The sequence below is a fragment of the Balaenoptera ricei genome, chromosome 1 (assembly GCF_028023285.1).
Source record: "Balaenoptera ricei isolate mBalRic1 chromosome 1, mBalRic1.hap2, whole genome shotgun sequence".
Classification (NCBI taxonomy): domain Eukaryota; kingdom Metazoa; phylum Chordata; class Mammalia; order Artiodactyla; family Balaenopteridae; genus Balaenoptera; species Balaenoptera ricei.
This window is the reverse complement of record NC_082639.1, coordinates 163,495,713-163,511,080: the sequence shown is the minus strand read 5'-3', so window position 1 is coordinate 163,511,080 and position 15,368 is coordinate 163,495,713. Positions and strand designations below refer to the sequence as shown.

The 15,368-nt window shown below is 39.9% G+C and overlaps 1 protein-coding gene across 1 annotated transcript in view; it reads left to right on the top strand.

Annotated features, from left to right (window-relative positions):
- PLD5 (phospholipase D family member 5) overlaps nucleotides 1-15,368 on the top strand; it is a 473,589-nt gene that overhangs the window by 228,946 nt on the left and 229,275 nt on the right. The gene's annotated exons all lie outside the window — the stretch shown is intronic.

Genomic DNA, 15,368 nt, shown 5'->3' with positions numbered 1-15,368 from the left:
ACTGGTCAGAATGGCCATCATCAAAAAGTCCACAAACAATAAATACTGGAGAGGGTATGGAGAAAAGGGAACCCTCCTACACTGTTGGTGGGAATGTAAATTGGTACAGCCACTATGGAGAACAATATGGAGATTTCTTAAAAGACTAAAAATAGAGCTACCATATAATCCAGCAATCCCACTCCTGAGCATGTACCCAGAGAAAACCATACTTTGTAAAGATATATGCACCCAATTCATTGGAGCAATATTTACAATAGCCAAGACATGGAAGCAACCTAAATGTCCAAGACAGAGAAATGGGTAAAGATGTGGTACATATATACAATGGAATAGTACTCAGACATAAAAAAGAACGAAACAATGCCATTTGCAGCAACATGGGTACACCTAGAGATTATCATACTAAGTGAAGTAAGTCAGACAGAGAAAGACAAATATCATATGGTATTGCTTATATGTGGAATCTAAAAAAAATGATACAAATGAACTTATTTACAAGACAGAAAGAGACTCACAGACATAGAAAACAAACTTATGGTTACCAAAGGGGGTGGGGGAGAAGGATAAATTTAGGAGGTTGGAATTAACATATATATACTACTATATATGAAATAGATAACCAACAGGAACCTACTGTATATATAGCACAGGGAACTATACTCAATATTTTGTAATAACCTATATGGGAAAAGAATCTGAAAAGGAATATATATATATAACTGAATAAGTGTGCTATGCACCTGAAACTAACATGATATTGTAAGTCAACTGTATTTCAATAATAAAGAAAAACGTTGAAAACCTTTTTTAATAAAAAAAAAGTTGTATAAAAGATGGAAAGAGATACCTAATAACGAAAAGAGAATATAAGCAAATGTCACTTTTTTTAATTGTACAAAATTTTAAGCAGAGGATGAACTGTACTTTTTAGTTTTTTGTTTTTTGTTTTTTGTTTTTTTTATGGCTGTGTTGGGTCTTCGTTTCTGTGCGAGGGCTTTCTCTAGTTGCGGCAAGTGGAGGCCACTCTTCATCGCGGTGCGCGGGCCTCTCACTATCGCGGCCTCTCTTATTGCAGAGCACAGGTTCCAGACGCGCAGGCTCAGCAATTGTGGCTCACGGGCCTAGTCGCTCCACGGCATGTGGGATCTTCCCAGACCAGAGCTCGAACCCGTGTCCCCTGCATTGGCAGGCAGATTCTCAACCATTGCGCCACCAGGGAAGTCCAGTTTTGTTATTTTTTTCCCCAAGCTAGAATAAGGGATGGGGAAGGATCTAACATTAATCTAACATTGGTGTATGTCAGGGAGTGTAAATAAACAGTATATTTCCCAATGGAATTAGGCTGAGAGAAGTCAAGGAACTTATCCACACACAAACAGCGGATGGCTACCCAGCAGGAATCCAGTCCCTGACCCTCAGGACTCCAGAACCACCCCATGATTCTAGCCCAGGGAAGACCAGTTTTGAGCTACCACAGTCTTATCCCTAGTTTGCAAATACTTAGCGGATGGTTTTGTCTTTCAGAAACCAGTAAAAATCCTTTCCAGCAAACACTTTTGAAAAAGCAGGGCATGAACAGTATGAGTAATTTGATTTCTGATCAAAAATGCTTTATGACTATAATGAATTTTCTGGCTTACATTTGGCTCTTGAGATATCAAAAGAGTTCCCAGAAAGTTCTGAAAGTTGCAGAATGGGCGGGTTTGGGGTGCAGCTCCCCAAAGTGTAGGTGTGTGCATGTATTCTGCCTGTTGGTCTCTATATCACTCTGGTTATTCTGTTGCAGGAAGGGGGACCCCTTCCAGGGCCTGAGAGTGGGCTTTTGTATGACACAGAAATGAATTGTCCAAGGAGACATGTGTGCAGACAAAGCAGGAGAGTTTATTGGGAAGGGGCACCTGGGCAGAGAGCAGCAAGGTGAGGGAACCCAGGAGAACTGCTCTGCCACGTGGCTCGCAATCTCAGGTTTTATGGTGACAGGGTTAGTTTCCAGCTTGTCTCTGGCCAATCATTCTTACTCTGGGTCTTTCCTGGTGATGCACGCATTGCCCAGCCAAGATGGATTCCAGAGAGAAGGATTCTGGGAGGTTGGTAGGACATATGGACTGGACACTCCTCTCTCCTTTCGACCTTTCTTGAATTATTCCGGTTGGTGGTAGCTTGTTAGTTCCGTGTTCCTTACCAGGACCTCCTATTGTAAGATAACTCATGCAAGTGGTTACTGTTGTGCCTGGCCAGGGCAGGTGGTTTCATTCAGTGGTTCCACTAACAATTCCAGGGCACAGGAGCCTTGAGTCCTGGCCTGAGGAAATGTGTACATGATAGCAAGTGGTGGGGTTTGTGAAGAACCAGAGCCCATGCTTGCTGGCATGAAAGGATTCAAATGTGTTATTTTTTTAAAAACACCATTCAGTCCTCCTGTATGGAGTCAGACCCATAGACCATTACTTGGCTTCATGCTTCCCGGTTAGAGCAAGTTGGTATGTAAAGGAAGTTAATTCAGAATTTAGAGAGGGTTGGCAGATAATAAACTAGAGTTTGTGCTTGTTTTATGAAGGATTTAGGAGGACATTTTAGACGTATAAGATGTTTTCCAGCTTTATGCTCAGTAAATGTTTTATTAGCACTAAGGATGTACTCCACAAATTCACTTACAGTCAGCCCTCCATATCCAAAGGTTCTGCATCTGCAGATTTAACCAACCAAGGATTGAAATATTCAGAAAGGAAAAAAAATCCAGAAAGTTCCAAAAATTGAAACTTGACTTTGCAGCACAATGGCAACTATTTTTCATAATTAATTAATTAATTAATTAATTAATTTTTGGCTGTGTTGGGTCTTCGTGGCTGTGTGTGGGCTTTATCTGGTTACAGTGAGCGGGCACTACTCTTTGTTGTGGTGCATGGGCTTCTCATTGCGGTGGCTTCTCTTGTTGTAGAGCACGGGCTCTAGGTGCACAGGCTTCAGTAGTTGCAGCATGTGGGCTCAGTAGTTGTGGCTCACGGGCTCTAGAGCGCAGGCTCAGTAGTCGTGGCACATGGGTTTAGTTGCTCTGTGGCATGTGGGATCTTCCTGGACCAGGAATCGAACCCATATCCCCTGCATTGGCAGGCTGATTCTTAACCACTGTACCACCAGGGAAGTCCCCACAATGGCAACTATTTACATAGCATTTACATTGTATTTACAGCTATTTACATAACATTTATAGTGTATTAAGTGTTTATTTAAAATATATGGGCAGACATTTGTAGGTTATATGCAAGTACTACACCATTTTATATATGAGACTTGAGCATCCACAGGTTTTGGTACCAGGCAGGTCCTGGAATGACTGTATTTGTTTTAAGCAAAGAGCCATTGAATCCTTTTTGCTTAGCATGCAGGTTAGCTTTTTAATGGAAATGTAGTACTGGATTTGATCATTGTAATGAAACCATCTTGCTTTTTACTCACCTGATCTGACATTATCTAGGTTTATTCCCACAACTTGGATTTGGACAGAGAGCTCTTTTTATATTTTAACTGGTTCTCATTTGCCTAATGGTAATGGTGAGGGCTGCTGCTTCAAATGCATCTACAAGGAATTGCTTTGTTGAGAAGGAGAGAGTGAAATTGAAATTGGTCATGGTTGCTTCTCTCTCTTTCAGAGTTTACTTTTCATTTTATGCATGTGGTGAAGATAAAGATTTTAATGCTTGAGTGCAAAGATCTGACTCTGCAGGGGTGTACTTACTCTCTTTGTTGAAACATAATGATTTCACAGTATCCTGCCTTGGGCACTGCATTTGTCAACTTAACTTCTTCTTTCATCAAGTCCTCTGGCTTTTGTGCCTTCTCCTTACCTGTGTCATTATCTTCTGACCATCTGGGAAGCCTCTGATCCTGTGTGCAGAGTCCATTTAAATATTTTAGTGCTAGAAGAGTGGAAAACTTGTAAAATGTAAATTTTTTGTACTATTACACTGGGAGGAAAAATAAATGTTTTAATGTGCTTTCCTGCTGCGTTAGGATTTTAGAGTTAACAGGCTTTGCATATAGAATTCTGAATGGGGACAGCAGCACCAACACACCTAGAGGAATTCCAGGAAGGCTTGCAGGCATTGTCAGCAAAAGGGAAGGGAGGAAACAATCTGTGTGTTCCCTTCATCATCCAGCAACCCTGCTGGAGATCAGGAAGGCATGTTTATTCTCCCAGGGAGCAGAGTGCCCTGCTGGTGTGTGTTTGGCAACCCTAGGAATGGGTTTCTGTTTTAAAAGACATGCCATTAGCCTTGGGATGTCAGAACCCATGGATAAATTGAGGGAGATGACTATCAGGTGCCATCTTTGGAAACTACAAAAGAACACTAAGTTAAAGGGAAAACAATGAAGATAACTGAAGATATAAATCAACCAGCTTCACCTTTGCAAGCTGTATATATTTAATATTTTATATTTCAAGGAAGTGAAAAGCCCTTCATTTTGTGAAGGTACCAGTGTCATCAACAGCCGACTAAGTTTTTTTCCTTCTCCCTTTTTTCATTTACCTCCTTTATCAACAGTTTTCTCTTCATTAAATGAAGAATAAAGCAATTATTTTTAGCACACAAAAAAAGATTTCTGTTCATCAAAATACTAATAACAGTAATTTACTATAGTATCAAATCTTTTACTTATTCAACAACTATTTATTGAGTACTTATTAACTGTCAGGGATGGTTAGGCATTGTTCAGTGGGACAGAGAGAGAGAGAGAGAGAAAGAGGGAGAGGCTTGCCCTAGTGGAGCTTAGATTCTAGAGGGAAGACAACAAGACAGATAGATAGACAAACAGACAGATAGATAGATAGATAATTTTTAGAAACTGATGAATGCTGTGGCAAGAAGAGAACACAGCAGGATGAGAGCAGTAGGGAACAAGGAGAGGGAGGTGCTGGTGACAGCTTTCCTCAAGCAGCCCTCGTGGAGTTGGTGAATGCTGGACAAAGACCTGAAGGAGATAGACACCTAAAGGAAGAGGGTTCCAGGTGGAAGGAGAGGGTGGAAGCACACCTGCCATGTTTGAGGAATAGTAGCAAGATTGTGTGGCCAGAGCTGGGTGAACTAACACGTCCATTAAATGAGATCATTTATTCTAAATGTGTAGTGTGTCCCTGGCACATAATCAAGGCTCCAGAGCTGTGAAAACTCCACTCTGCCATCAGCCAGCTCTTACCCTGCTCCCACTCAGCATAAGTATAGATACTTTCTAAGATAATCCAGGTCCTCTGTTGATTTTCTAGGTGGTTTCCCGGGCTCTTTGGGACATTGGCATTTGTCATGGCAGTGCCTGTGTTCTGTCACTTTACATTGCACAGGCGATCTCATCCATATTTTGATGAGAAGAGTGTCTTTCTGCCTGTTAACCACAGCGAGGTTTTATAGTGACAAAAGAGAGCCCCTAAATGTCTGATTATGGAATATTTTATCCTACTCCAAGTAGTGCAGATGAGTCAGTTTGAGAATCTCTGATGGGAGAGAATTTTTCCTGCTGCCTTGTGTCAGCCTTTGAAGCAGTGGTTCTCAACTTAGCGGCACACAAGAAATATCTGGAGAACTTAAATAAATAACTGCTACCCAGGCCCCACCCCAAGCCAATTAAATCCCAGAGATTTTATTTTAAGCTCCCCAGGTGATTCTGATGGGCCACTAGGGACAGGAACTCCTGTTCAAGGGACCTATAGGTTGGCGCCAAGTATATTTATCTTTGTCTTATGCTTTGGCTTTTGCCTCTTTGTATTATCCTGCCTCCCAAGGTCAGAAGACCTTGAAAACTTTCTACCCACGACTCTTCTCAGTCTTCTCATCCCAGCTTAATTTATGACTGGGTTGCAAACTTCTGGTTCAGAGCCAGAGCTGGTTCATGACCAAGCTTTCGTCTGTCTGTGGCATCTTTCTCAGATGCTCAGGTTGGGAGATAACTATTGAGATATCCGTGTGAGGGGCTGCTGAGCAAGGAGTGGTCAGCACACGCATCCCCGAAGTCTTGGCCAGCTCTGCCTCACTGCCTCCAGCACTTCCTTCACGTCAGTTAAGCATAATGCTTCCATTTTCATCAGCAGCTCTATGTATAAGTACAGATTTAGAATGTGCTTTAAAAATTGTCTGCGAGTTACATATTGGAGCTTTATTTCAAGTGACGCTGTTCAACATGAACCCCCAATTGACCCACTTAAAATAAAAAATTATCACCTACAGCGTAATACCATAAATAAGGGGTATATTAAATTTTTGGTACTTACATCTCAAACATATTCATACATATCAGTATGTGTGCATATACATCTTTGTATATTGTATATATTTATAAAATATATATACACACACATATATTATGGCAGGTATATACATATATACAGACTTACGTATATATATGTGTTTGTGTTAGTGTATATTTATAGAAATCATCTATAATCACCACAAATATAAATTAGTCTGAAGGTCAGCTGACCTTTCTTGAGAAAGACTGTTTTTATCCTGGGATTGTGTTCTTTTTATTGGGGAGGAGGGATGTTAAAATGATGTTATATTGAACTTGTAGGATTATTTTCCTTGACAAAATAAAAAGTGGGCAATTCAGTATTATCCCAAGGTTATTTTTCTTTAATTTTACTGTGTATGATATTAAAACCTAGTAACTCCAAGTTAGGGCTGAAGATTTCTGTATTCCAGGAGGGTTTCTCTGGAGCCCCTCCGGGGATGTCTTGGTTCAGAGTCTGAGCCCTTCAGGGCCACCCAGGGGATTCAGCTCAGCAGAATAGACTCATTTGCTTCTACTCCCACCCTCAAGGATGTCCCAAGACTAGGTATGATTTTACTTTTTAATCTCTCCTAATTCTGTGCTGAAAAACATTATTTTTCTCTATCCTTCCCTTCCCTTTTCTCTTCTTAATGCCTGTTTTCCCCATTTTCTAACTAAAACCAACATTCCCACTGTTATCAAAAAAAAAGGATAAATTTCTTTTTCTTTACCAGTACACTTAACGCTTCTCTATGGCAGGTACCCCACAGTCTTACTTAGAGATTTGCAATGTACGAAAGTAGTTCCATATAAAGCAAATACAAAAATAAACAGCTTCCATAGCAAAGCATAAGGGCCATTTGGTCATGGAGCTGTCTTTCTTTCTGCCCCTCAGCACACTTGTTTGGGAACTGGCCCAAGAGTGTCCAGGTCTTGGCAGTGCTCACTGGCAGCATTTGGCATTACAGCAGAGGAATCTGAAAAATACCTTGCAAACCTCTTCTACACCCAAAGTAACACTCAAGGCCCCAGCATTGTACAGAATACACTCCTTGTGAGTCGCCTCCCCTGACCTCTTCTTTATCTGGCAAAGGGTGGGTTTGGACCCAGCCTTTCTTTGCTCACACTTTTCTTTACATCCCCAGGACACATCCTTTTGTCCCAGATAGTGCCAATATATTCCTTTTTAAGTTTTTCTTCTTCTTAGGTAAGCCACTTTTCAAGGATATTCCAATACCCACATCCCAAAGCCCATTTTCTCAAGCTACAGATAAAAGCACCAGGAAAAGCAAGCTTTTTTTGTTTTTTTAGATGATGCCTTTTCTTTTCTTTTTTTTTTAATATTTATTTATTATTCATTTTGGCTGTGCCGGGTCTTATTTGCAGCCCATGGGATCTTCGCTGCGGCATGCAGGATCTTCTGGTTGCGGCATGCATGTGGGATCTAGTTCCCCAACCAGGGAACGAACCTGGGCTCCCTGCATTGTGAGCTCGGAGTCTTACCCACTGGACCACCAGGGAAGTCCCGGAAAGCAAGCTTTTAAATATTTCCTTGACCCAGGTACCCAGGACCCCTTTCCCATTAACAATTTATTCAGAAGCTTTGAGAAACAATTGGAAAGTGATTTGTCATTGGTCCTCTATCAAAGGGGATGGCATAGTAGTCAGGTGGTCAGGCCCTTGACTCTTATTCTTTCCATGGTACATTTCCTTGGCTAGTATTATGATGGCACTTTTCTCAGAAACATCTCATGATTGCCCCAGAATAGAGGAAAGAGTTTATTTTGAACATGAAACATGGCCAAGTTTTTTTTTTTTTTGATATGAGATTCTTAGCTGTGGACGTATTTTTTTAACTAACTTCTGACCTAGTTCATAATATTATCACCAGAATCAGAGCTAACCAAGAGCATGGTTCTTGCTTCATAAGATTGAAAAATGAACAAGACATAAAGATTTTTACAGAAAATCACAGTATATTCTGAGATGACATAGCTGACTTCACTTTGAGATTTTTTTATAACTGTTAGAATAAGAGAAGCAGGAAGGAGGATGAACTTACATTTTTCTGGAGGAAAAAGTATTGGACAAATTGTTGAATATTTCCCAATTATTAGTTCTTTATAAAAATAGTTTAAAGTTTGTAATGTTACCTCAATGTTAATAATAGTAGCATTTCTAACCAGAGATAAATATAAGTCATAGAATGAGGAAAACTAAAGTTGAGAAGAAGCTTAGAAGTCATCTCATCCAAGGTCTTCCCAGTACAGGAGACCCTTCTTCCCAACCTTAACTGAAAACCATGTATGTTTTTTTGGCTGTCTAGAGTGATAGAGCACACTGCTTCCTGAGGCAGGCATCTCCACTGTTGGATGCCTCTGTTATAAACTATATTGAAAACAAAATGGTATCTTTGGAATTTGCTGCCCAAATATAAGACACTGATTTTAAGTGTGCTAAGTGCTTCAAATACAATAAGTCATTTAATGATCAAATAGTAACTGATATTTATTACATGATCACTATATGCTAGACACTGTGTTAAACACTTTATATCTTATGTTATTTACTCCTTACATCAGTCCTAGGGAAGATGATTCTTTCCCCTTTTCACACATAAGGAAATAGGCATAGACATAGAGGAGGTAAGTAAGGTACCAAGATAACCCTGGTAGAAAGTGACTGTGACTTAGCCATTGGTGGTACTTCTCACCTCAAACCTATTAGGCAAGTGTTGAATTCCAATTTGCAAAGAAGAACTGAGGTTCCCTTGTCTAAGTAATTTTCCCAGGGTAAGTGGAATTTTAAAGCAGGTCCCTCAGATTCTAAAGCCTACACTTTATGCCAGAGTAATTCAACATGAAATCATCAAAGAGAATGAAAATTAAATAATACATGCAAAAAATTGTCAGTGCAGCTGGAGTTGAGTACCTGAGTGCCTCAGTGCCCATTAGAACTGCATTATTTCAAATTAGAAGCATGACTCCTAGAGCTAAAAGGAGTGTTGAAGACTCTCCATATACTAGGTAAGTGAGTCAGCCTGAAGAGCAGAACTGCATTTTCATCTGCATTTTCCCAATCTAGTATAGTTCTTGACCCACTGTAGGTACTCACTAAATGTCTGTTGACTCAACAAATACATCTACCAAGAAATTTACAATTTATTACGCAACTATTTTTTTCCAGTATTATTTGTTAAGTTCCATCTATTTCCAAAAGGAATTTAAGGTGCCATCGTTTCCAGTACAATTTTTATTTGAGTCATCCAGTTTCAACTAAATAGTTAAATTTGGGGGCCTGCCTTACAGTTTTTTGTTTTCTTCTGTGAGAAAACCATGGCAACATAGAGTCCAGACTACAACTGCTGACTGTGAGCAGGGGAAAAGCACCATCCCTGGGATTTTCAGTCATGAAAATCCTCAAGTAGGTAACTAAATGCTTGACCAAATCACGCCACTTCTCTACACCTTTAGATAGGTGATGGGAATGAAAACTTCTCTTAAAAGTTGTGGATAAGCATGACTTAGAAAACCTAAAACACGAGAATAAAAAATCTGCTTCAGGTATTTAGTAACATCTACCTTTAATGGATAATGGATACAAAATAGCATTGTAGAAGATAGGCATAGATTAGGCAACTAATATTTGTAGGAATATTGGGGATGTGGGGGTCGTGTAAAGCACAACACTCTGCTACTCACCTTGAAGTCTCCCAGCAATGGAGATAAGGAAGATAAGGAATGTAGTCTGTGGTTATACTATTTTTTTTTATGACAATGATAGTGGGCCAAAATTTATTGAGCTTTTACTATATGTAGAGTTTTGTGCTAAATATTTTAGTGCATCATCTCTTTTAATCATCTTAACAGCCCTGTGGAGTAGTTTCTATAAGGAACTGGGGTTTAAGGAATTATGTAAGAAGGACACCAGCAAAGTGGCAGATTAGGGAACTCCAGGCCCTGCAGTTTCCATAGGAAGCTCCCATGGAAACATCAAATAAATAACTAGAGACTGGCTAAAATAATTTTATAGGAGCTCTCTAAATCAAGTATTTACAGCAACCAAGTGAATGCCCAATCAAGAATTATCCACATTCAAAACAGTAGGGTGTTTTGTGGTATTTTTAAGTTACCCTTGCCCCACCCTGTCCCCTGTGTGGCATGGTGTAGTTTGGGGGAAGTGGTAGCCCAGTTTCCAGTTCCCTTTCACAAACTAGAGATAGCACAGTGGACTGAATTTGCAATGTTCTAAACTATCAGAGGGCCGCCTGAGCGATTGGTCTCTGTTTTGCCTAACTAGAAGCTCAGCAAGCTAAAAGCAGTACCACTCAGATCTCAGGCTAAAGGAAGCCACAGGAAACAGCATGCATGGCTCATGAGAACCACAAGGGGACTACAGACCCACAGGCACCTGGGCAAGAGATAATACAATAGAACAGCCAAGGCCCGAAGAAGAAGCAGGGATGAGACCCTTAGGGAAATTGAGACATTTAAAACCAGCCATTTATATAGGGGAATCAGAAAACAAAACCCAAAAAACAAAACAAAAAAATCATACACACAGACCCAGGGATGATGTGTTCCAGAGAAGGCCTGAGAAAATGTTGAATCTTCATACTGGACTGATCTGTGAATTTCTTGCCCTGTGTGGAGCCAGTCTGCAAAGATTGGGAGAGGTGACTGATTTTTCGAATGTCCAGTTTTCAACAAAATATCCCAAAGCATACAAAGAAACAGGACAACATGATTCATTTAGACAATCAGATGAAACCATCCCTGAAGAAAAACAGTCATTAGACAAAGACATTAAGAGAACTCTATTAAATAGGCTCAAAGAACTAATGGAAATCAGAAAAATGCTATATGAACAAATTGAGAATATCACCAAAGAGTGAAAAATTATAAAATAGAATCAAACAAATTCTGGAGCTGAAAAATACAATAACTGAGTTGAAAATTTTACTAGAGGGGTTCAACAGCAGGCTTCATCAGACAGAAAAAAGAATCAGTGAACTTAAAGACAGGTCATTTGAAATTATTAAGTCTGAGGAGCAAAAAGTTAAAAGAATGAAGAAAAGTGAACAGAACCTGAGAGACTTGTGGGAAACCATCAAGTGGACCAATATGTGCATTACAGGCGTCTCAGAAGGAGAAGAAAGAAAGACAGGGACAGAGAGATCATTTGAAGAAATAATGACTGAAAATGTCCTGAATTTGAGGAAAGATGTGGATATACAAATACAAGATGCTCAATGAACTCTAAGTAAGATAAACTCATAGACTCAAACCAAACCACATTGTACTAAAACAGCTGAAAGCCAAAGACATATAATCTTGAAAGTAACAAGAGAAAAGTATTAGTGGATTTCTCAGCAGGCATTATGTAATTTGTCTGAAAATAAATGGCTAACAGATGATAGACTTGAACACAGGTCCATCAGTATAAGGCTTGTTCTCTTAACCAGTGGTTCTCAAAGTGTGGTCTTGGGCCAGAAGTATCAGCATCACTCAGAAAAGGTGTGAGGAACAAAACAAATCTTCATAAACTGGTTAGAAATGAAAATTCTCTGCCTCAACCCAGACTTCTTAAATCAGAAACTGTGGGAGTAGGATGCAGCAATCTATCTTTTAGTTAGGTCTCTAGATATTTGAACTGCTCTTAACCATTGTATTATAATGGATGTGCTGCTTTTAAATGTTTGAAGGGTTTTTTTCCCTCCCCTTTTTATAATGGAAGCATAGTTGTATAGGACCACAATACATTATCTGCAATTTTGAAAACTAAAAAAAGACTACACATGAACTTATCTACAAAACAGAAATAGGGTTAAAAATGTAGAAAATAAACGCATAGTTACTGTGGGGTAAAGGGAGGAGGGAGGAGTAAATTGGAAGATTGGGATTGACACATACACACTACTATATATAAAATAGATAACTAATAAGGACCTACCGTATAGCACAGGGAATTCTACTCAATACTCTGTAATGGCCTATATGGGAAAAGAATCTAAAAAAGAGTGGATATATGTATATGTATTTTGTTATCCAAAATCTTGAGCTGTTGAGGAAATGACACTGTGTGTCCCTGAGAGGGTAGCGGACGGGACAGAGGAGTAACTCTGAGCAGCACTGAGGTAGAGAAGAGAAAGTCCCCATGCCTGCAGAGGGTGGAGAAGCCCAAGAGTCTTTCAAACAGCAGAAGACCCACCACCTGGTCCCAGACCTGCCTGGGAAGACAGCAAACTCCCAGGGGTCAAAGGTGGCATTCTGCACCCAGGGAGACTTGACCCTAGGCCCTGGGGCTCCATCTGTACGAGTTCCAGGAATAGAAGGGACATGAGGCTGTGCCAATGGATTCCAGTGGTAACCAGCACAGACAAACGCATTATCAGAGGGTCCTCCAAATCATCCAAGATTTGTATAGCCTTGGGCAGTCAGTGCTGAGGCTAATTCCTGCTAGCCCTCAGCCTGGCACATCAGTGAGGATTTGGGGTCTGATTTAATGACATAAATAAAATTTCTTTTAAATCTGAGTTTTGGGGCTGAGACTTGTACCCCTACACAAATGTGGCATTTGATCTTACAATGGGCCAGACAGATACTGCGATCCTGAACTACGTCCAGCCCACAAAGCTTACATTCAAAGAATTCCCTGTGGTTCACATGGAACATCCTTTAGCTGCAACTGGCTCATTTTGGCAGGGATCAGAGGCCAAGTTGTGAAACTGCTCTGGAAGCAAGAAGTGGTGGCCTCTATCCAGTGTTATTTTGAATGTAACCCATGCCTCTCTGCCTGCACAAATAAGCATTTGCTCCTCAGTCAAAGAGAAGAACATACAAAATTAATATTCAAATATGTTCCCAAAAACAAACTCACCCACTGTGTAACAAACAGAAAACCCCACTCATACCAAGGGAAATATAAGTTTGTTAAAATATATGTGTGTGTGTATATATATATATATATATATATATATATATATATATATATATATATATATATAGACACAAACATAGATACCTAAAAGGTACAGACTGAAAACATTAAGTCCGTGTAAAGCTTAACTTATCCCATGAAACCCTCTATATGACATCTACACACCCACTCCCTGGTCAGGAAATGACATTTTCCATTAATTTTTGATAGAGACATCACATTAAGCTTTCCAGAGGAGGAATCAAGGAGTTATGAGATGTGGGCTCTTGGCTAAGCTACCATTTGCTCTTTTACCATTATCAGTTCATAGGGCAAAGTTAAGTTGCATGGCTGATTCATTCCTGGTGAGAGATTAAAATGTCACTAAAAGGAAACTCCAGGTGCTAATGGTGCATGTGGTCTGGCCATGAAAGATTAAGCCAAATCTTCCTATGTTTCAACTATTTTAGCAACATGCAGCACCCTGTGGAGCTGAATGAACTTCTAGTTTGTGTAGCTGATCTCTATCTGCCAAAAAGATGTTAGTGCTCAACTTAGAAAAAGGTGAAAATTAGGAAATGGGAAAAATCATAAACATTTGAAACTATTCCAATATGTACATGGATATCCATATATCTGTTGTGAAATAATAGAAAAAAATATATATTGGCCTCTGCCCCCCGTTTTTGACACAGGACTCCTGAAACCCTTGTAGGGTGATAGGACAGGTGACAGTAGTGTTTTTTGTTCTAATTAGGTGACTCTTCGTGGGTGTCTGGAGGGGGGCTGGTCCCTAGAAAGACCAAGCCATGAGTAGAAGCTTGGAATTTTCACCCCTGCCCTCCATTCTCTTGAGAAGGAATAAGGGCTGAAAATAGAGTTAATGATTGATCATGTCTATGTGATGAAGCCTCCAGTAAAAATCCCAATGGTATGGTACATTCACCAGGTGGGTAAACACATCCATGTACAGGGAGAGTGGCCCAACCCAACCCTGTATGGACAGAAGCTCCTGTACTTGGGACCCTCTCAGAACTCACTCTTTGTATCTTTTTATCTGGCTGTTCATCTGCATCCTTTATCACATCCTTAAATAAACTGGTGACCATAAGTAAGTGTTTCCCTGAGTTCTGTGGGCTGCTTTAGCAAATAATACAACCCAAGGGGGAAGAGGTCATGGGAACCTCTGATTTGTAGCCAAGTTGGACAAAAGTTGTGGGTAACCTGGGGACCTACTACTTGTTATTGGCATCTGAAATGAAGAACAGTCTTGTGGGACTGAGCCCTTAACCTGTGGGATCTGATGACATATCCAGGTAGATAGTGTCAGAGTTGAGTTAAATTATAGGACACCCAGCTGGTGTCACACAGAATTGCTGCATGTGGAAAAACCCCCATACATTTGATGACCAAAAGTGAAGTGTTCTCTATGAGTAGTAAAGGAGACACACGGGAGGGACTGTTTTCTTTCCTAATACATCCATACATTGAAAAATGGCAAAAAATGATGATGATGATGATGATAGTAAATACTGCCATTGATTATGTCCATGTGCTAAGCACTTTGCAGACATGATCATACTACCTTGCAACACAGGTATTACTACTCCTGTTCTTTAAGATGAAGACAGTGAGGCTTGGGGAAATAGTGTAAGAGGCCCAAAGTCACACGTTAGTAGCAGAATCAGTTTTCAAATCTTGTTTCCTCTGGCACCAAAATCTGCCCCACTCAACATGTACCCCTTGGAAGCCTCTCTCTTGTGTGTGCATATGACTGTGCAAAGACAACAGTGCAAACCCAGCCCTGGTGCTGACTGTGTAAGGATAGGAGTGAAGTACTATCGCTAGTAAACATTGGCGAGCTGGGCTTCTCCCCCATCCTCCTTTAATAAATAAACACATATTTATTACCTCTACTAATAATTGTCTTTAATCCATTAATACACTGATGGATTTTTAATCCTGAAAGGACCACATTAATTAGCCAAATCTAGCTTCAGTTTTCTCCAGCAGCTGTTATCAATCCTTTAAAAGAGTGTTCAATGCTCCAAGGGGTATAATTTCTCTACTTGAACTCTTGATGAGTTTAGATATATATTAAATCTTATGAGCTCTATTATAAATTATGATAGAGTCATTAGGTATTATAGACACAAGAAAAATGAACATCAAAGTGCTTTCTATTA